The sequence below is a fragment of the Macaca thibetana genome, chromosome 4, assembly GCF_024542745.1.
Source record: "Macaca thibetana thibetana isolate TM-01 chromosome 4, ASM2454274v1, whole genome shotgun sequence".
Lineage (NCBI taxonomy): Eukaryota > Metazoa > Chordata > Mammalia > Primates > Cercopithecidae > Macaca > Macaca thibetana.
The window spans coordinates 31792533-31815351 of NC_065581.1; the positions used below are offsets into that span (position 1 = coordinate 31792533).

General features: G+C 46.4%; 1 protein-coding gene and 1 pseudogene across 1 annotated transcript in view; both read right to left on the reverse strand.

Annotated features, from left to right (window-relative positions):
* Window positions 1–1707: 1707 nt before the first annotated feature.
* LOC126953131 (saoe class I histocompatibility antigen, A alpha chain-like) overlaps window positions 1708–22819 on the reverse strand; it is a 53792-nt gene continuing 32680 nt past the window's right edge. Inside the window, exon 8 of the transcript XR_007725130.1 lies at window positions 1708–1873. The gene's annotated coding sequence lies outside the window, so the exon portion shown is untranslated. The remainder of the gene's footprint in view (window positions 1874–22819) is intronic.
* On the reverse strand, window positions 14010–15102 carry LOC126953355 (dihydrofolate reductase-like; annotated as a pseudogene).

A 22819-nucleotide genomic window follows, 5' to 3' on the forward strand; every position in this document is an offset into this window, starting at 1 on the left:
AGATCCTTTTAGAAGAGAAGTTTGTGCTGGGCTTGGTGGCTCACGCCTGTATCCCAGCACTTTGGGAGACCGACACGGCAGATCACTTGAGGTTGGAAGTTTGAGACTAGCCTGGCCAACGTGGCGAAACCCTGTCTCTACTAAAACTACGAAAATTAGCCGGGCTTGGTAGTGGGTACCTGTAATCCCAGTTACTCAGGAGGCTGAGGCAGGAGAATCGCTTGAACCTGGAAGACGGAGGTGCAGTGAGCGGTGATCATGCCATTGCACTCCAGCCTGGGTGACAGAGCAAGACTCCATCTTAAATAAATAAATGAATAAATAAATAAAATAAATAAATAAATAAATAAGTAGTTGTACCATGTCCCTCTTCTGCTCAAAATTGTCCTCTACCTCCCATCTCACTCGGAGCAAAGGTCAGATCCTTCCCACTCCCCTCAAGCCCACCTGCTCTGGCTGTACCTCTGAACTCATCTCAGTTTCTCTCTGTCCAGCCCTCCTGGCCTCCTTGCTTTTCAGGAAACACAGACACCTTCCTGCTCTAGTACATTTGAACTGGAGGATCCTCTGCCTGGAAAGAACTTCCCCAGACATCCTCATGGACAACTCCTCATGTCCCTCAAATCTTTCCTCAAAGGTCACCTTTGCAACGTGGCACACACTGACCACCCCCAGCACAACAGCCACCTTCCCTGTCCCCCACTGCCAACACCCTGGGTCACCTGTCTCACAGCACTTACCACCTTCTAGCACTTTCTTCCCTTGCTCTGGTTATAATGTATCTTTCGTCTGCCTCCGCATTGGAACACATGCTACCCAAGGTCAGAGATTTTTCTCATTTACTTCAGTGATGTTCCCCAGATGCAGAACCCCTCTGTCCTATGTCTGGCTGACGACAAAGGTCAGTTGAATGAATGATCAGTGTAGAGCACCTCCCTATTCTAAAGCCAGTATCTTTGTTAACATAGCTTCAGGCCAAATGCTGTTTTGTGGTGACCACAGCACAAGGTCCCCTCACACTGACACCGAGGCTGCCTGTGCTTTTTTTCTCAGCAGTGCTGCTTGTGGTCCTCCCTCCCCCATCCTTCCTCCCACACCAACACTCCCACACACCACAGCACACAATCAGGTTTCTCTCTTCAGGAAAGAACAGTCCTTGATGATGGGCCCAATTTCACAAACAAGTATAAACCTAAATTTCACTCTGCTTTAGATTTGAGTTGGGATTTGAGCCAGCACCAAGATCACTAGAACCAGGGCAGGGAGAGAGGGCAGGAGAGGAGCCCTAGAAGGAGGGCAGGAATGAATGGATATGAAAATTTGTCTCAGAAAGCACAGGGACTCCCATGTGCAGGGGCCACCCTGGGTGATGTGTGAGCCTCTGTAGTCACAGCTCCGGCTGGACAAGTTTCCACTGAAGGGACAAGGACAATGGAGCGTGAAGGTGACCCAGCTGAGGACTGACCACATAAAGCCTATGAGGGACTGAACAGCAACTAGGCACAGGCCCCGTCCACATTCGGCTCCTCACAGCCTTCTCCAGTCCCCCACCTGCAACAGACTCAGCACAGGGAACATGTGGATTCTGGAAGGTTCTCAGGTCTTTATTTCCTCTCTCAAATTTTAGGAATTGACTTATTTAATTAACCCATCAACTTCTCATGGCAAATATTGAGAAAACACAAATTTCTATTCAGATTCTTATTTTTCAGTAGGGAAGTAAGAGGTTGCAGCTCAATGCAGCATGAAGTTGAGACTGAGATGGAGACATCCAGTCCCACTTCTCTGGAACAGGAAAGATGACTGGGGAGGAAACACAGGTCAGCGTGGGAACAGGGGTCACGGTGGACACGGGGGTGGGCTGTCTCTCCACCTCCTCACATTATGCTGACAGGGACGCAGACACGTTCAGATGCCTTTGCAGAAAGAGATGCCAGAAGCTCTTGAAGTCACAAAGGGGAGGCATGAAGAAATCCTGCATCTCAGTCCCACACAAGGCAGCTGTCTCAGGCTACAGAAAACAGTAGTCATGAACAAATTCAGGTCAGTCATGGTAAGTGATGACACTGAACAGTCCCCCCACAGACTCGAAACATCCCACTCAAAGAATCTCCATTACCCAGGCCTTTCCCCTCTGCCCCACGCCCACCCACTTCAAATCCCCAGGGTCTCACCTTTACAGGCCATGAGAGACTCATCAGAGTCCTGATCAGAGCCCTGGGCACTGCTGCTCCCTGGGGTAGAACAAAAACAGGACCTGGTCAGAACCCACAGGAGACGTGGTGCAGGAGGAATAATGGAGTGGGTGAGCTCCTCCACACTCCCGCCCCCGCCCACTTACAGTAGCTCCCGCTTTTTCCACACCTGCGGGAAGTAAATGTCCTGTGAGGGGACAGGGAGGAGGCAGGGCCATGGGATCTTAGAGGAACCTCCTAGTCTTGGACCCAAGAAAAGTTTCTAGAACTATGACTACAGACCCAGGGCAGGATCAGGAAACACCAGGAAAGCAGGTGTGGGTCCTGGACCAACTGCCCTCCTAAGGTCTGTCCTTAGCAGGGACCTTCCCCTGACTCATGAATGCTGGAATCACGATCCCAACACCACAACCATCAAGGTGATACATTGTTCTTCCTTGTCACGTGTGCTGCACAGAAGAGTAAGTGCCGGCACACAGGACCCAGGCAAGGTCGGCCCATGAGTGGATGGTGCTTTCCGGTAATGAGGCAGGGAACACTTCTACCTGGGGTTTGAAACCCCCAGCGGGACAAGAAAATCCAGACCCCACCCCTCACCCCTTCCCTACCTGAGCTCTCTGTCCACCACATCACAGCAGCAACCACAGCTATGGTGACCACAGTTCCTAAGACAGCCAGGCCAGCAACGATGCCCACGATGGGGATGGAGGGCTAGGAAGCCCGTTCTGGGGAAGGAGGAGAAGGTGAGGAGCCCTGACCCCAAGGCCTAAGCCCTGATCCTGCTGAAGGGCTCCAGAAGGGCTCCCGCTTTCCCATGAGATATGACCCCTCATCCCCCTCCTTACCCCATCTCAGGGTGAGGGGCTCCAGCAGCCCCTGGTGCTGCACATGGCACATGTATCTCTGCTCTTCTCCAGAAGGTACCACCACAGCTGCCCATTTCTGGAAGGTTCTGTCCCCTGCTGGCCTGGTCTCCACAAGCTCAGTGTCCTGAATTTGCTCCTCCTCATCTCACTGCCAGGTCAGTGTGATCTCCACAGGGTAGAAGCCCAGGGCCCAGCACCTCAGGGTGGCCTCATGGTCAGAGACGAGGTGGTGGGTGACGTGTGTCTTTGGGGGATCTGATGGGAAGAGTCAGAAAAGTCAGGGGCTTTGCATCTCTCTTGAGACAGCCCAGCAGCACCCATGTGACCATCCTACAAATGGACAGGAAACCTGGGGTGGAGAAGGGAGCACAGAACCCAGACACCAGCCTGGACACAGGCACCTGGGATAATCTCCTATTCCTTGGAAAGTTCTAGTCTCTGAGGGAGGAACAGCGACTTCTGGTCCTGACCTGAATGGAGGCCGAGGGACTAAGAAAAGCTGGAATCAGACCTTCAAACACGTTGAGAGTGAGGAAGAGAACAAGGCCTGAGAGAAAAGCTCAAGGCTGCTGCGGTGGTCAAAGGGGAACCCTGATCAGTATTTAGGGACTGTCTTCCCCTCCATTTCCTCAGAGACGTCATCCCTTAATTGTCCTAGAGAGCAGAGGGGGCCCTCAGAGGAAATCAGGAAAATTCATGCCATTCTCTATTCAAGGGAGGGCGACATTCTAGCGCTGATCCCATTATCCTCCCCTCCTCATGGGAGGCCATCCTGGGAGATTTATAGGAGACGGGCAAGGCTCCCCACTGCCCCTGGTACCCACACGCTGCAGTGTCTCCTTCCCGTTCTCCAGGTATCTGCGGAGCGACTCCAGGCACTCGCCCTCCAGGTAGGCTCTCCGCTGCTCAGCTTCACCGGCCGCCTCCCACTTGCGCTGTGTGACCTGAGCCGCCATATCCGCGGCGCTCCAGGAGCTCAGGTCCCCGTTCAGGGCGATGTAATCCTTGCCATCATAGGCTAACTGGTGATACCCGCGGAGGAGGCGCCCGTCTGGCCCCAGGTCGCAGCCATGCATCCTCTGGAAGGTGTGAGACCCTGGCCCCGCCCTCGCGGTCAGCCACGCCCACCGAGCACCGCCCCGCCCCGACCAACCCTTGGGAATTTCGGCCTAAACTGAAACCGAAACCGGGCAAAGGCGCCCGCGGCACTCCCAGGTCGAGGGTCTTGGGCTGGTCCTGCTGCCTCGGGGTGGATCTCGGACCCGGACCGTCCGTGGGGCATGGGGAGGGGTCGTGACCTGCGCCCCGGGCCGGGTCACTCACCGGCCTCGCTCTGGTTGTAGTAGCGAAGCGCGGTGCGCAGGTTCACTCGGAAAACCTGTGCGTGGGCCTTGGCTTTCTGTGTCTCCCGGTCCCAATACTCCGGTCCCTCCTGCTCTATCCACGGCGCCCGCGGCTCCATCCTCGGACTCGCGGCGTTGCTGTCGAACCGCACGAACTGCGTGTCATCCACGTAACCCACGGAGATGAAGCGGGGCTCCCCGCGGCCGGGCCGGGACACGGCGGTGTGGAAATACCTCATGGAGTGGGAGCCTGGGGGCGAGGAGGGGCTGAGACCCGCCCGACCCTCCTCCCCGCGCGGCTCCCCGGGCCCTGCGCCCCCGTCGGGCGGACCCCTCGCTCCTCCCCGCCGAGGCCGTCTCCCTCCCGACCCCGGACTCACCGGCCCAGGTCTCGGTCAGGGCCAGGGCCCCCGAGAGCAGCAGGAGGAGGGCTCGAGGCGCCATGACCCCATCCTAGGCGTCCGGGGAGAGTCTGAGTCTGAGTGGGGACTTTAGAAGCCGGACCGCAGAGACCCTGATTGGCTTCTCTAGAATCCGACACCCAATGGGAGTGGGAACTGGGGCCGCGTCACGAGTGTCCTGTAAAAAGGACCCAGCACAGGTTGGGAGAAGTGAAACTCAGCGGAGTGGGGAATCCCCAGCGCAGCGCCTGCCTAGTGCAAACAGTACCCTGAGACCGTGAGAGCGACGCCTGGGACCTGGGGCTTGGTCCTGATTCCTCTTCTCCTACACCAAGCCTCTTTGTCACACCGACTGCCTAAGTCCTGGCCAAGGATCTGTCTGTGGAAACCAGGGACAGACCCCCAGGCTGCGCCCAGATCCTTCCTCTTCACTGCTTGTCCTGGAATCCCCGACCCTGAGCTCGACTCCCTCCCTCCCTCTCCTACCTCTCCCCTTGGACCTTTGTGCAGGGAAACTCACCACGGGGAACTTGATGCCAGAGAGTGAGCTCGCCCTGGGAATGGAGGTGTAGAGACAGGGATTTTTTTCTCTAAACCTAGTGAGGTTTTGTCTGAAGGCACCACACAGATTCTCATGGAGACCAGTTTCCTTTTTGTTTTTTAATACAGTAGATAGTACAATATTGGTAATCCCTATATGATTAGAATTCCAATCTGTAAAAGACCTGTGTCAAAACAGCATTATAATTAAACTATCAAAGCTCCTGTTTTACTTTCCCAGACTATAGATCTGTGACTCTGAGTTGTTGCATTTAAAATTATCTTCATTCCCTAGCCCGAGTTTCCCTGTGTGAGTCCAGAACATCTCCTCAATACAAAGAAGCAGGGTTTGTTACTGTCTATTGCAACCGGGAGCCTGTAGTCATCACCTCAAATCTGCCAGTGCTCCATGCAGTCCCAAGGCTCTTCACCAACGCTCAAGCACTGCCTGTTTTCCTGAACTCTGCACATCTAAGCAGTGTGCACATGTTATTTGGACACTTGGTATTTTTGTAAACCCCCCCTTTTTTTAATCATGAGGGGGTCATTAGTTTTTGGCAGTCCCACAAAATGTATTAAATGTCAAATGCAAACAACCCCCTACTAGGCTCTTCCACTGCTTTAGAATTCTTTCCTGTCTCCTTTTCCTCACCTCCTGCTTCCAGCCCTTCTCTCTGCCCCTCTCATCCCTCACACCCTCCTCTCCCCTTAGTCCCCGCCACCCTGTCACTCCTGAATTGTGGCACTAACACTGTCCCTCACCTCCTACCCATGTCTGTTCTCCCCACAGTGCTCAGCGGTCCTGCTAATGTGACTCATGTCGTGTCATTTCTTCACTTACTATGGCTGGATTTTGGTCTACAATTTATATGTTTTCAATTTGTCTCGTATCTTTTTGTTTCTGTTCGTCCTTTGCTACTTTTTTATGTGTCAAGTGAACATTTTTTAGTTTTGGTTTTAATTCTCCTAGTGACTTTTAGCTATATTTCTTTACACTAATGTTTTATTGTTGTAAGAATGGAACCTGATTCCTTGACTTTTCACAGTGAAGTTCAGGTTATAGTAAACTACATTCGGCAAAATAAAGGATACTTGTAACAGTGTAGTTTCATTTAACCTACCATTATGCTATTATTGTTTTATATATTATATCACTCTATATTATAAACTCAATGATACAGTGTAATACCTTTTGTTTTAGACAAGTAGCCATATGTCTTCAGGAAATTAAGAAAATGAGTGTGAATGTGACATGTGTATGTGCATCATTTCTGTTGTTAATTGTTCCTTTCTGTGTATCTGGGTCACCATCTAGTATCATTTCCCTTCACCCTGAAGAATTTCCTTTAAAATTAAATATAATACAGGACCCCTAGGAAATGAATTTTATGGCATTGATGATATAAAAATGTCTTTATTTTTGACTTCTTTCCCCCTCTTTTTTTTTTCTGCTTAGTAGAATATTTATGTGTAATAAAATTCAACAGTTTTAGCTGCGCCTTTTGGTGAATATTGGTAAGTATTTATAGTCGTGTAACTACCACACTGCCCAGTACAGAAACACCGAATGCACAGAACCCCCTGCTAGGCTCCTCCACTGCTTTGGAGTCCTTTCCCCTGCTCCTTGTCCTCACCTCCTGCTTCCCCAGCCCTTCTCTCTGCCCTCATCCCTCACACCTTCCTCTCCCCTTAGTTCCCACCACCCAGTTACTCCTGAACTGTGGCACTGTAGAGAACAGTTTCTTTTCCCTAAAAACCTTCTTTATGCCCCTTTCTATTTAATCCTTGCCTCCCACCCTCACCCTCTTCCCCTCATTCAGCCACTGCTCTGCTTTCTGTCGCTACAATGGTGACATTTCTAGAATGTCACGGACATGCAGTCATATGTTATGTAGTCTTTTGTTTGGTCTCTCCTTTAGCATAACGATGTTTGAGATGATGCCATTCATTCATTTTTATTGCTGAGCAGCTGCTGACTATTGTTGGAATCCCAGTTTATTCGTTGCTTTCTCTATTCTCCAGTTGATACACATGTGGATTCCTCCAGTTAGGGTTTGTTATTAATGAAGCCACTAGAAATAACTGCTTATAAGTGTGGCCTTACATTTTTATTTCTTTTGGATAACTACATATTTGTGGAATTGCTGGGTCATGTGGTAATGGATGGGTAACTGTGTAAGAAATTGTCATACCACTTTACAAATTGGCTGCCACATTTTTTGCATTCCTACCAGCAATATCAGACATTCTTGTTTTTTCCGTATTCTTGTCAGTGTTTAGACTTATCATATGTCTTTTTAACTTAACCTACTCTAGTTGATGTGTGATGGCTTCTCATTGTGGTTTTAACTTGCACTTCTTAAATGACTAGTATTGTTTGCTATCCTTTCATGTTCATCTAAGTGACTTATTACATATATTTTATGAATTAGTTTGTAAATTCACTGATTAATTCCAGAGACTTTTTCAGAATTCCCTAGTGTTTTCTACATAAGCAATGAAGCTGGTGACAAAGAAAGTCTTTTTTCGTCCTTTCTTATCTATTGACCTTTTTTCTTTTAAAATTATTTTTATTTGGTAGAGATGAGGTCTCACCTATCAGACTGGTCTCAAACTCCTGAACTCAAGTGATCCTCCCCACTCAGCCTCCCAAAATGCAGGGATTACAGGCGTGAGGCACCATGCCCTGTCCTTGTTACACTGGTTAGGATGCCTGTTAGGCGTTTAAACAAGAATGATGAGAGCTCACATGTTTGTTTACAAGGAACTTAAACAAATTTACAAGAAGAAAAAACACCCCCATCAAAAAGTGAGCAAAGGATATGAACAGACACTTCTCAGAAGAAGACATTTGTGTGGCCAAGAAACATATGGAAAAAAGCTCAATATCACTGATCATTAGAAAAATGCAAATCAAAACCACAATGAGATACCATCTCCCACCAGTCAGAATGGCAATTATTAAAAAGTGAAGAAACACGAGATGCTGGCGAGGCTGTGGAGAAATAGGAACACTCTTACACTGTTGGTGGGAATGTAAACTAGTTCAACCACTGTTGAGGACCGTGTGGCCATTCCCCAAAGTTATAGAACCAGAAATACTATTTGACCAAGCAATCTCATTACTGGGTATATACCCAAAGGGATATAAATAATTCTACTGTAAAGACACATGCACACGTATGTTTATTGCAGCACTATTTACAATAGCAAAGAAAAAGACCCAACCCTAATGCCCATCGGTGACAGATTGGATAAAGAAAATGTGGTGCATATACACCATGGAATACCACACAGCCAGAAAAATGAATGAATTAATGTCCTTTGCAGAAACATGGATGAAGCCGGAAGTCATCGTCCTCAGCAAACTAACACAGGAAGAGAAAACCAAACACTGCATGTCCTCACTCCTAAGTGGGAGTTGAACATTGAGAACACATGGACACAAGGAGGGGAGCAATACACATCAGGGCCTGTTGGGGAGTGGGTGGTGAAGGGAGGGAACTTAGAGGATGGATCAATAGGTGCAGCAAACCACCATGGCAGATTATGCATATCTAATAAACCTGCACGTTCTGCACATGTATCCTGGAACTTAAAGTAAAATCATGTAAGTTAAATAAAAAAGGAAAGCGCATGTCTTACATGTACACATATGTTCATTGCAGCACAATTCACAATAGCAAAGACGTGGAATCAACCTAAATGTCCATCAGTGGTAGACTGGATAAATAAAATGTGGCACATATACACCATAGAATACTATGTAGCCATAAAAAAGAATGAGATCATGTCCTTTGCAGGAACATGGGTGGAGTTGGAGGCCATTATCCTTAACAAACTAAGGCAGGAACAGAAAACCAACTACCACATGTTCTCACTTATAAGTGGGAGCTAAACTATGAGAGCATGTGGACACACAAAGGGGAACAACACACACTGGGGTCCACTTGAGGGTGGAGGGTGGGAGGAGGGAGAGGATCGGAAAAATAGGTAGTGGGTACTAAGGCTTAATACTTGGGTGGGTACTAATGGGTGTAGAAATAATTTGTACAACACAACCCCATGACACAAGTTTACCTATATAACAAACCTGCACATGTACCCCTTAACTAAAAATAAAAGTTAAATTAAAAAAAAACAACAACAAAGAAAGTGTATATCTGGAAAGAGCATATGGTTGGGTTCTGTGTTTTTTTAAACCAAATCATATAATCTCTGCCCTTCATTGGAGTGTTGACTCATACAGGTTTTTGTCATTATTGACATGATAAGTTTTAGGTCTACCATGTTATTTTCCCAGTTTTTGTTTCTCTGTTCCTCTTATCATGACCAATTACTTTTTGTTAAAAAACCATAGAAACAAAAGAAAGTAGAAAAACATCTTTAAAATGCTGGAAGGAAAAAAAGTCAAAAAGAATTCTATATCCAGCACAAATGTCCTCCAAGGATAGACAAAATAAGGAGATATTTCAGGTAAAAGAAAATTAAGAGAATTTCTCATGAGCAGATCTGTACAATAACAATTGGTAAAGAAAATTCTTCAGGCTAGAAGCAAATGATACCAGGTGGAAAATGAGATTATCAGAAAATATGAAGATGATCAAAAATGGTAAATATTGAGCTAAGTTCAAAGGCTATCTTGCTCCTGTCATTTACTCTTACTTTATATTCATAGAACTGTTTAAAGATAAGAAAAAAACTTTTCTTGTGGGACTTATAACCTATATAGATATATTGCATATAATATCTACACCACAAAAGATGGATATTTTACAGAGGATAAGTGGTTACAAGATTTCCATATTTATCGGTACTAGTACATTATTAATTAAAAGTGGACTGTGAAATGTTAAGAATAAGTTAATTTCTGAAGGGAATTGAGACACAAAAAAATATTCAAGAGATCAACAAATCTCAGAGATGGTTTTTTGGAAAAAAACAAAAAAACAAAACCTTAGCCAGTCTTGAGTCTCATCATCCTACAATTTCAGAACTATTGCGAATACAAAAGTAATCAAAGAACAGTCCTGCCCAGAAAGAGAAGTTATCCCTAAATATGGTAGCCCTGGGACAGCTGGCCCTCCCTGCTGGACCTCTTCTGGATGGGCACTTTCTGCAGTGACTTTGTTGCCTTGCTATTCCACTCTACCCAGTGTCCTGACCCAAGAGACAAGGGGCGTCTGCTGCTGTGTCCACACTTGGAGAAGGAAACCTTGATGACATCAGTACATTACAAGCGAGGCATGACAGCTCACCCCTGTAATTCCAGCAATTCAGGACGTTAAGGCCGGAGGTCAGGAATTAGAGACCAGCTTGAACAACATAGTGAGACCCTTGTCTCTAAATCAGAATAAAAATAAGTAAACTTAGCTGGGCATGGTGGTGGGCACTTGTATTCCCAGGTATTGGGGAGGCTGAGGTGGGAAGATCTTTTGAGCTCATGAATTCAAGGCTGCAGTGAGCTATGATCGCACCACTGGACTCCAGCCTAGGCCACAGAGTGAGAACTTGACATAAAAAAATACATCGTAAACCTTTGCTCACTATGGGTTATTTTATTTATTATTTATTCAATTGGTGTTTTGATTTTATTTTACTGGCAGCACAATAAATCAGGACATGCAGAAACTAGAAATCACATCCACTTTCCAGTGGTAATAAGCCCAGTCCAGGGAGGTGAGAAGGAGACAGTCCTCATTAGCGCTGAGGATTTGAGGAGATCGAGATGGTCTGGGCAGGAAGGGTTTTTTTCTTTGTTTTTTGTTTGTTTGTTTTTTATGAATGAGTATAACTTTTTATTAAGAGAGAATTGTTTTTATTGAAGATATATATGAAAATGGTTAAATAAGATCAAATGGCTCCAAACGTCTTACAATGAAAACAACAGTCCTGACAGTTGTTCTTTCCAGAGACAAGCACTTTTCATTTTCTTAGTTTTTCCTTCTGGTAGTTGCCTTCATGGGTTTTTCCAAATTATTATTATTTTTTCAGTTTTTCAAGTGGGTGCATATATTAATACATGTAATTTTAAAAAGCCTCTTCAGTTTATAATGCATCCTAACTGTCCCCTGCCCCGTCCCTCCTAATCCTCCAGAGCAATGACTTTCAACTCTTTTAGCAATGTCTTCTATTTTTCTCCTCACATAACTACTTAATCATTTCTTGATTATTTTATACATTCTATAGTGATTTTTTAATATGACAGATGAGGATTTAGCTCTTACACCATCACTATCTTCACTTTTCCTCACATATTGTCCCAAAGTAGTTACCAGAGTTAGGGGCTAAACAGTCACCACATCATTATGACTAAGTACATATTGCTCATTGTTGAGAAAAACAGTGTAATATGCTCTTACTTCCTATCCTGTACTTCTTTCTGCCCTAGAATTAATGATTGCCTAACCACCCTTCCCCCTTGCTTTTTTACTTTTGCTTTATCTTCAATGAACTTCTTTCCAAATGCCCAAAATCTGGCAATAACCTATTATTATTTTGAAGAGAAGGGACCTCAGTATGGTGGCCAGGCTGGTCTGGAACTCTTGGGCTCAAACAATCCTCTTGCTTAGACTCCTGAGTAGCTGGAACTACAGACATGGGGCCATTCCACCCAGCTAACCTATTAATATTTTCACTGTTTCTTTTTAAAGCCAGCTCCATAGCTGGAATATTTCCTGTGTTGGATCCTATTTGCTGGATCCATGTCATTCTCTGGTTTGTCTCCTCCTTCATTTTGCTGGAGTATTTTCTCCAATAGCTTCCCAAGAAAGGGTACATGGAGGTAACCCCTGACTCTTTGCTTCTCTAAAAATGTATTATTTTACCTTCTCCCTTGATTATTTGGCTGAATATAGATTTAGCCATTGAAAATCACTTTCTTTCTAGAATTCTGAAGGCATGCTTCCATTGCTTTCAGCTTCTTTTTCGAGGCAGGGTCTCTTCTGTCACCCAGGCTGGAGTGCAGTGGCGCAATCACAACTCCCTACAGCCGTGACCGCTCGGGCTGAATTCATCCACCTCAGCCCCTGAGCAGATGGGACTACAGGTAGGTGCCACAGCACCCAGCTAACTTTTGTATTTTGTGTAGGGATGGGACCCCACCATGTTGCCCAAGCTGGTCTCAAGTGGTCCGCCTGCCTTGGCCTCCCAAAGTGCGGGGATTACAGGCGTGAGCTACTGTGCCCGGCCAGTTTTTCTTGCATTCTTTCTCTACATCCTTCATTTCTCAAAGGCATCTCAAACTCAGTGGGCCCCAAACCAAAGTCAAACTCCATCAGAATATCCTGCTACTTCCAACTTTAAAATATACCTTAAATCACGGTTTCTTACAACATGCAACCCTTTGGTTCAAGCTACCATCATCCCTCATCTGAACTTAGAATTGGTTTCCCTGCTTCTGTATTTTTTTTAAATCATAAAACATTTCAAATAAACCATGTGTGGCTATATACTTTTTATTGCATAAAAAGAATGAAGATCGGCCGTGTGCAATGGCTCACACCTGTAATTACAGTACTTTGGGAGGCCAAGACGGGTGAATCACTTGAGGTCAGGAGTTTGAGACCAGCCTGACCAACATGATGAAACCCCATCTCCACCAAAAACACAAAATTAGCCAGGCGTGGTGGCGCATGCCTGTACTCCCAGCTATTTGGGAGCCTGAGGCAGGAGAATTGCTTAAACCTGGGAAGGCAAAGGTTGCAGTGAGCCAAGGTCACGCCATTGCACTCCGTCTGTACAACAAGAGCAAAACTCTGTCTAAAAATAAATAAATATATAAATAGTATGAAGAGCTTACATACTTAAACAAGGAATTGCTTTAAGTGTTTGGCATCCACTGTTCTTGTGCATGCCAGCAGCTTCTTACTGCAAACACCTGGGACTTGCTATAGAGCAGCTGGAGTACGTTCCACCCACACACAGGACAGGGAGCTGACAACCAAGGAGTGGAGGATCAATACTCCAGCTTTCTCCCCTCCGTTTCCCTGTATCTCAGCAGTATGGAGCTTGATACCAATGAGAACCTGCTCACTGACTTTAAACTGCTTTTCTTACCTTCTCAGTTCCATTTCTCCATACCTCAATTGATGCTTTCTGGTAAGACCTAGCAAATAAACTGTTTTCACTGAAATTTCAGTCTTGGAATCTGCTTTGGCTTCCCCAGTCTAAGACAAAAATATATTCATTTTCCCATCACTGGACTTCCAAGTTGTTGTCAATTTTTCACTGCTACAAACAAGGCTGCAACATTTGTCTACAAACCTCTAGATATACACGTAGGAAGCTTTCAGTATTTCCTACTAGTGAAACTGCTCAGTTGGAGGGTATGTGCATCTTCATCTTTAATAAATACTACCAACATTTGAAAAGCCCGACAATGTCAAGGACTGGCCAGAGTCCCATGTGCGATGGGTGTGGAATGGCAGCTCACTGTAGCAGGTGCGGGGACTCAGTTGGGGTCTTGGGGAAGCACTTAGTTATAGCAAGAGTGTTTCATAAATGATATCTGATACAGTCAAGATTAGTGGGGAATAAAAACACATTGCTTAGAAGTACTTATCCATAAATCTAAAGTCAGCAAAAGTCTTTTTTTTCTAATGTGAAAATACTTTTTTCAGAGTGAGGGGGAACTACTTAAAATAAACCAGAACACCCTTCATATTAATCATTCTTCTCATATACTTCAAATTTGTAGTTAATGCCTTTCTCCTCCTGGACATCCGAGAGAAAACCTGGGTATTCTGGCAGAAGTTTATATTTCTCCAAATCAATTTCTGGAAAATACGTGTCACTTTCAAAGTCCTGCATGATCCTTGTCACAAATAGTTTAAGATGGCCTGGGTGATTAATGGTTTCCTTATGAATATAACTGCCACCAACTATCCAAATCATCTCTACTTTATTTGCTAATTCTGGTTGTTCAGTAAGTTTTTGGTTTTTTTGTTGTTGTTGTTTTGTTTTGGTTTTTGTTTTTTGTTTTTTTTTTTTTTTGAGACGGAGTCTCTCTCTGTCGCCCAGGTTGGAGTGCAGTGATGCGGTCTTGCTCACTGCAAGCTCCGCCTCCCGGGTTCACGCCATTCTCCTGCCTCAGCCTCCCGAGTAGCTGGGACTACAGGCGCACGCCGCCACTCCCGGCTAATTTATTTATTTTTTTATTTTTAGTGGAGATGGAGTTTCACCGTATTAGCCAGGATGGTCTCGATCCCCTGACCTCGTGATCTGCCCGCCTGGCCTCCCAAAGTGCTGGGATTACAGGAGTGAGCCACCGCGCCCAGTCGGTTGTTCAGTAAGTTTTAAGGCATCGTCCATACTTCTGGCAAGAAAATGAACCTCCTTGTGGAGGTTCCTTGAGTTCTCTGCTGAGAACTAAATTAATTCTATCCTTTAAAGGTCGATCCTTCTCAGGAATGGAGAACCAGGTCTTCCTACGCATAATCACCAGATTCTGTTTACCTTCTACTGAAGAGTTTGTGTCATTCTCCGGAAATATCTGAATTCATTCCTGAGCGGTGGCCAGAGCCAGTCCCCGTTCTTGCCAATGCTCATGTTCTGAGACACAGCGACGATGCAGTTTAGCAAATGAACCGTGACAGCAGCGGTGAGCACCTCCGAGCCCGCTCGCTACACAGGGACGCGCGGCCAAGATTGGAACCTGGAGGATGAACAATGATTCCCTCTCTCCACCTTAAAGCTCATCCTGGGCATCCACCTCCTGGTAGCAGGAGCAGCGCAGCAGCGCCCCCTGGTGGTCCATGCGCTTCCTTTTGCAGATCATTCACAGCCCTGAGACCCTCCTCTCCTTTCCATGCACCTGGGATTTCTTCACTGGACACTATCCTGCGTCAACTTTCCTGTAAAGCAAAAGAAGCGTGAGGTTGCTGGAGGAGGAATGGTGTCATTCCCTACCTTTGGCGAGATCCATGTCACCGTGTTCAAGGGAAGCGCCAGACCTTATTCCCCATGCAGAGAGGAGGCTCTGGCCATGAAGGCGCCTTTGGAGGGGTGAGGACCCGCTCCCTCTACACTGAAGGCCAAGAGCCTGCAGACGGCGGGGAAGCCTTCCCCTCAGCTGTGTCCTATCAGATTCTTCCAAGAGTCAAGGAGTAGACCTGCATATTGCCTCTGGTGATGTGAGCTGCACGCACACCTGGAAGTGAGGTCACCCCTGCTGGGGGTCCTGGGGCTACTGGTTGTTCTACTTGCTCAGTGTCCAGAGAGGAGAATGAGAAGGAGACTTTGTGCAAAATAGTAACCATGCTCTATACATTATTTGTGTCATAAAATAAAAGACTCCAAAAGGAAAAAAATAACTATCTAAAATGTGTGCCCTTTAATAAAAAGTAAACACCCATTAACCATTAGGGATAGACGTTTACGGGGCAAACCAGAGGCCCCATCATTTGCCCCACTTCAACAATAAATTCTTTCCTCCCCCAAGTAAAAACACATCCTGACTTTTATGATCATCATTTCTTTTATATACCTAAATATACATATATATATATATATATATTTTTTTTTTTTTTTTTTTTTTTTTGAGATGGAGTCTCGCTCTGTCTCCAGGCTGGAGTGCAGTGGCGCAATCTTGGCTCACTGCAACCTCCGCCTCCCGGGTTGAAGCGAGTCTCCTCCCTCAGCCTCCCGAGTAGTTGGGACTACAGGCACACCCCACCACACACCCAGCTAATTTTTGTATTTTTTAGTAGAGACGGGATTTCACCATGTTGGCCAGGATGGTCTCGATCTCTTGACCTCGTGATCCACCCACCTCTGCCTCCCAAAGTGCTGAGATTACAGGCTTGAGCCACCATGCCCGGCCTCTATTTTATATTTTTATCATCCAAAATTGTAATTTAGTTTTACCTTTAGAAATATTATTTTGTTCTCTTTTATTCTATCGATTCTTCCTTGAAATTTATATTGTGTGGTAGAGCTTCCCATAGTGTGCATTTTGCTGATTGCTCCCCAAATTGTAGTTTAATATGTATTTCTAGTATCTGTTATGCCTCTAAACTGGTAACTGGCTACGGAGATCAGCTTTTATTCAGGCTTGATTTCTTTTTCACTTGTACTTGTGTGATGCTACTGTATCGTTGTCTTCCGAAAAGAGGAAGAATCTCACAGTTTTTTTTTTTTTTTTTTAAGACGGAGTCTCTCTCTGTCCCCTAGCCTGGAGTGCAGTGTGGTGATCTCCACTCACTGCAAGCTCCGCCTCCCGGGTTCGCGCCATTCTCCTGCCTCAGCCTCCTGAGTAGCTGGGACTACAGGAGTCCGCCACCATGCCCGGCTAATTTTTTGTGTTTTTAGTAGAGACGGGGTTTCACCATGTTAGCCAGGATGGTCTCGATCTCCTGACCTCGTGATCCACCTGCCTTGGCCTCCCAAAGTGCTGGGATTACAGGCATGAGCCACCGCGCCCGGCCAGTTATTTTGGGGTTTTTTTTCTGTATTGTTAAACGTCATTGCTGTTCAATGGCTAAATCTGTTCATTCATTATCGGTTGCAAAAGAGTTATTACAGTCTCAGTCTCTCATTCCTTCTTCATTTATTATCTGAATAATTTCTAAAGGAAGAGATTTGTCCTCCCCTACTGTTTGTTTACTACTAGAAACTTGTTTTTTGAGAGACTAAATCAAGCATGTACTCAGCTATGACCCAGCGATTGCACTCTTAGTTATCAACCAATAGAAATGTATGTATGTGTGTGCCAAAATATATGAAAATATTATTCTTAGCAGCATGATTTGTAAAATCTAAATATGACATAATTGTCTATCAACAGTGAAGGGACAAGAAGTGTGAACTATTTATAAAGTGGAGCATTGGACAGCCATGGGAGTGAATAGGCTATGGCCACACACAGCGAGATGATGAGACCCAGGCGCATGTATAATGCCATTCAACTGGAACTGGCAGAACTCATCTGTGTTAGAAATCAGGAGTGGCTACTCTAGGGTTGGGGAGGGTGGTTTATGAGTCTCACCTTTTGGAGGCTACCTATGGGTCCAGCAGCACTGACTCCCACCTACCAAGGCCGTTGAGTGACCTGGCAGGATGGGCGCGTGAAGAGAGCTAGTGTGGTTCCTGCATGCATGTTCCCATCCTGCCAGGTCTGAGCTGGCCCACAGTGAAGCCTGGCTAACTTCCATTTGTCTGCTTGGTTGTTCAGTGCCACCTCAGGGGTAGGTATTTTCTGTGTGGATGGGGTGTTAACTTGGGGTTCAGGCTCTTTCCACATGGACTATTTCCATCTCATGAGGGGCCTGTCCAACCTATGACTCTGTAGGTGACACACAAGCCAATTCATGTAAGTACTTGGAATCACATGGTTCTTGGTGTCCCATGGTCAAGAATTCTATCTGATCAGGGCCAGTATGACATGATCTTACTCCAGAATCCCAGGCCCTCCATTGTGACTTTCCCACTGATGCTTGGTTTAGCTCCATCCTGCATCTTTCCCCAGCCCTGCCACCTCCAGCACCAGGGGGACTGAGGGATGGTGACTGCCTGCACCACAGCCTGGATCTGCTGCAGTGTCCTTTTTTGTGTAGGCCCCACTTGAAGCTGGCATCCTCGTATGTCACTCAAAATGTGGGCCAAAATATATACCTACGTATGGAATGTGGTGTTGTCAGAACCCGAAGAGATTCACCAGGCAATCTGCTCCTCTCTCTCTTTGTTCTTTTCTGTGAGGATGAAAGATGTAATGGGTTTTTTGTTTTGTTTTGTTATGTTCTTATCGGAAGAAATTTCCCTGCATGCCCCTAGCCACCGCACTCATACAATTTCACTGCAGTGGCCACTCCTGAAGTTCTGTAAGATTTGTCCTCCTCTTTCTGGGGTGCGTGTGTTTTACCAAGGCCTCCAGCATACTTTCCACCTTCTTTCTCATCCATCCCAATCTATGATGTTGCCAATGAAATGAACAAATTTAACATTGTGTAGAATGTCCATGGTCTCTTAAGACTCTGTTATAGATGGCAGGAGAGTTCTAATAGCTCTCAGGGAAACTGTAAATAAATGTGGTATGAATGTGAATAACTCCATACCCACTTTCTAATTGGAAAGGAAAGCACTCAGCAAATCCCCGGCTGCACACCATTGGCCTGCAGCCTTGTTAACCTCCGCTAGCAGTGATCTCCGGCCAGCACGGCAGCTGCAATCAAGACTGCCACTAGGTCAAGTCTGAAGTAATCCTGTTCATTCTTTAGACCCCATTGGGCTTCAGCAAGGACAGAATACACAGAGATAACAGGCAACCCCAACACCACCCCACTTCCTACAGCTCTCTAATGGTGGTGCTACCCGCACACTACCTGCAGCAACCTCCACAAGACCTGCCCTGGGATGTAATATCACTTCCGATTCAGTTGAGAAAGCGGCAGTTTCAGAGACTTCCCTTTGGCTTTCAGCCCAAAAAAAGCCCTTGCTGGGCGAGGGATCCAGTGTGGGGGTGACTCCAGCTGCCAGTGCATCATTGCCAATTACGTTCTCATGGAATAGGGAAACAAACAGGGCTGGGACTACAGGATTATGAGTTATAATGTGTCCTGGCCTCTGGAAGCCCCTCTCTGATGAACATGATGGAGCTGTGGAAATCTGGACATCAATGTCAGCTGAGGGTGAGCCACGCAGGGAGAGGGTGATTGCTGGCAGTGGTGGGGGCTCCCCATGAGGTTTGGGTCATGAAGGTACAGAGAACAGTCAGTGTGCTGTGTGCTGCTCTCCTGCAGCTCAGGGAGCAGGTGCAGTGTAGGCGGAGGTGGAATCCACCAGCTGAGTAGTTTTTCCAAACAAGTGTGACAACGCAAGGGAGAGGCAAGGGAAATCATCTACCATAGAATCCAAAATGGGTGAGGAGGGAGGAGAGGACATTCAAGGCTGAGGGACAACGGGTGGATGGCAGGATCACTAGACTGGGAATCCCGGGGGGCCCAGGGGGTCAAAGGATTGCTGGAATTGATGTACTACAGGGTGGACACCAAGCCTGAAAAACACATATATATAGAGTGAATTATTTGCTGACATCAAATTACAGCATATGATAAAATGATAGTATCTGTGTTCTCAGAGCCTGTGGCCACCCTGCAAGGGGATGAGTGGGAAGACGGTCAGAGAGTGGGAAGTGTGAGACTGAGAGTATTTAAGTGCTGGGGTTCTTGGCCATGATGAGGCCTAGATGACAAGGGCACAGGGCCCAGGCATAGCAGAGGAGAAGGTCATGGAGGAGAGGAGGTTTAGGACCTCAGAAACCAGGGAGTGAGGGCATCCTCTCTGCTGTGTGGGTGTCTATTGCTGTCATAAAAATTGCCACAGGCCAAGTGGCTTTAAACAGCACCTCTTTGTCATGTCACAGTCATGTGGGTTGCAAGTCCACCCAGTCTCATGGAGCTGAGACCAAGGTATGGGCAGGTCTGTGTTCCTTCCTGGAGACTCTGGAGAAAAATCCACTCCCAAGTTCATTCAGGCTCTTGTCTGAATTCACATTCTCGCAGATAGGACTGAAGTCCCCGTTTCTTTTCTGGCTATCATTTGGGAACCACGCTTGGCTCCTAGAGCCTTCTCTTGGGTGCTCACACGTGGCTCCCGTGGCTCATCCAACCTCCCGGCTTGGAACTTCTGGCTTCCTCTGCTGTGTCTTCTCTTCTTCCCTCTTCTGCAACATCTGTGACTCCAGCCAGAGCACGTTCTCCACTTTTAATGGCTCCTGTGATTTGATTGGGCCACACAGAGAGTCCAGGAGAATCTCCCTATTTTAAGGTCCTTAATCTTCATTACATGAGTAATGTCTCTTTTGCCATGTAATGCAAGCTGTTCACAGGTTCTAAGATTGAGGCTGGACTTCTTTGGGGACCATTACTCAGCCTACCGCATCTGCATATGTTGAAGTCATCAACATCAAGGAGACAGCACTGCTGGAGAGGGAGCCAGGGAACCAGGAGCTACAAGTCAGGATTGAGAGGAACGGCCTGGGGCCCACAGGGAATGCCTACAATGAAGGGAGTGGGGCCCTAATCTGATGACAGCTGAGGGAGGTTTGGGAGGAGGGAGGCAGAAAGGTCTCAAAACCACAATGAGAAATGAGTCCAAAGGTACAAGTCCCTGGGGAAAGTCCCCATGTGGGAGGACTTCTGAAGGGTCTGTGTCCTTCGGGAAACCCAGGTTCCTGCTGGAGCTGCGAGATCAGGAACATCCTGAGAGAGGATGTGGAGGTTTCGCTGATCAAGGACTGAGAATTCCAGGGGGTGCAGTGGAAAGATTTCTGGAGTTGGGGTGGGAGGATGAGGGGGACAGAAGAGGGGTGTGCAGTGACTTGTGGGGATGCGAGTGCAGGGTGTTTGGGGGACCCAGTGTGACTGACACAAACAGGGAAAGGGCATGAGGAGCTCAGTCCTGGTGGACTCGAGGCAGACGATGGTGCTGAGGCTGTGGGAGACGAGGGAGGAGGAGCAGGGGTGGCTCTCACCTGGGCTCTGTCCATGGAGGTGAGGACGGTGGAGTGGTTGGGTCTTAGTGCTGTCTGGACCTTTCTTGACCCCCTGATGACAGAATGGAGTGCCTGAGGCAGGGGGATTCCTAGAGGATTGACCCTTGAACGTGAGGAAGGGAAGTGAGCTCATTCCAGGTCTCAGGTCTACCCTGACACCTTCTGCAGGTGGTGTCACTTCTGGGTCCCACGTGTGACCCCAGGATAGGGCCCTCTTCTTCCCTGCTGAGGAGATGGAGGCCCAGGGGAGCTGTGCTCAGATTTGATTATGCCAATATGCATGTTCACATCTTAAAATATGATGTGGAAGTGGAGATGTTGTTTCCAAATAAAACAAAACTGAGTAAACAGGAGTTTTAAAAAACCTGAGCAATGGAGAGAAGAAGAAAATGTTTCTGCTTTTCAGTTTTCCCGAATGTTGCTGTCAAGGGACTGGAGAGAGAAGTTGCAGGAAAAACAGAAACCTCGGAAAGGGCTGGAGCTCCTGAGCTCTGCTCACCTCCACAAGAAAGACCTTTGGGAAATTATTAAGACAATTTCCCATTACTTTGAAATTCTGTAATATTAGGGAATTCTAGGAGCTCTCTTCAGTGTAATAACAATATTATTGTTGGAAAAATGTTATTTGTTAAGAGATGAGTACTGACGTATTTAGGAATGAGGGTCGTGATGTTGGCAGTGATTACCAAAGTTTCAACAAAAATTATGGAAATATAATTTATTACATATACAAAGGAAATAATTAGATCTATGGTGACCATTGTATTCTTTGAAACTTTAGGACTCTTGGAAATTTTTTACAATAATTTGGAGAAAATTTTAAGGCTAATAACACATAATCACATGAGAAATGTTCACCACATCACGTGGAATGGAAATTAAGTTTCGAGACCAGATGAGGTGGCTCATGCCCGTAATCCCACAGCTTTGAGAGGCTGAGGTGAGAGGATCACTTTAGGCCAGGAGTTCGAGAGCAGTCCGGGCAAAACCCACCTCTACAAAATCCTAAACAATTAATTGAACCTGGTGGCAGGTACCTGTGTCTCTAGCTAGCTGGGAAGCTGAGTCAGGGTGATTGCTTAAGCCTAGGAGTTCAAGGTTATAGTGAGCTGTGATCACACCACTGCAATTTAGCCTCAGTGACAGAGCAAGACCCTGTCTCAAAAAACAAAAAAAAGAAGGAATATTTAGCATTTAAGAGCATTCAAGAGCATGTGCACAAGAATGTGTCAGTTGTGTGTATTTTGTGTGACTGTGTCATTGTGTAGACAGTATCTGAGTAAGAGCGTATATCAATCTGTGTGGTGGCATCTTTGTGTCTGCGTGTGTTGGTGTGTGAGTCTATGCGTGCATTCATTCATTCATTCATTCACTCAACTAGTATATTTAAAGTAACAATCAGGCACTATTCAGGGCAAGGGAAATGCAGCTGTGAACAATCAAAATCACTGTCCTTGTCCTCATGAAGCTTGTATTCTAGAGGAGAGAAATAAGCAATTAAAATAAATACATTCATAGCTGGGCACAAATGTGTGTAATCCCAGCACTTTGGGAGGCTAAAGCTGGAGGACCCCTTGAGTCCAGGAGTTTGAGACCAGCGTGGGAAACACAGCAAGACTCTATTTGTACCAAAAAAAAAAAAAAACAAACTAGCTAAGTGTGGTGGCACACACCTGTAGTCCCCAGTTACTTGGGAGGCCGAGGTGGGAGGATCACTTGAGCCCAGGAGTTCCAGGCTACAGTGAGCCGAGATTGCACCACTGCACTCCAGCCTGGGTGACAGAGCACAACCCGGTCTCTCCAAATAAATAAATAAGTAAATAATTCTTAAATGTTAGTAAAAGGGTTGTGAACAAAAACAAAGCAGAGTGGGGTCAGAGGCAATGGGAGATGCCACATGAAGTGGGCAGTGCAGGGACGGACTCTCGTGGGAATGAGGAGAATGTCAGGGTGGACGGGAGCCCTGGAGATGAGTTTCCAGGCT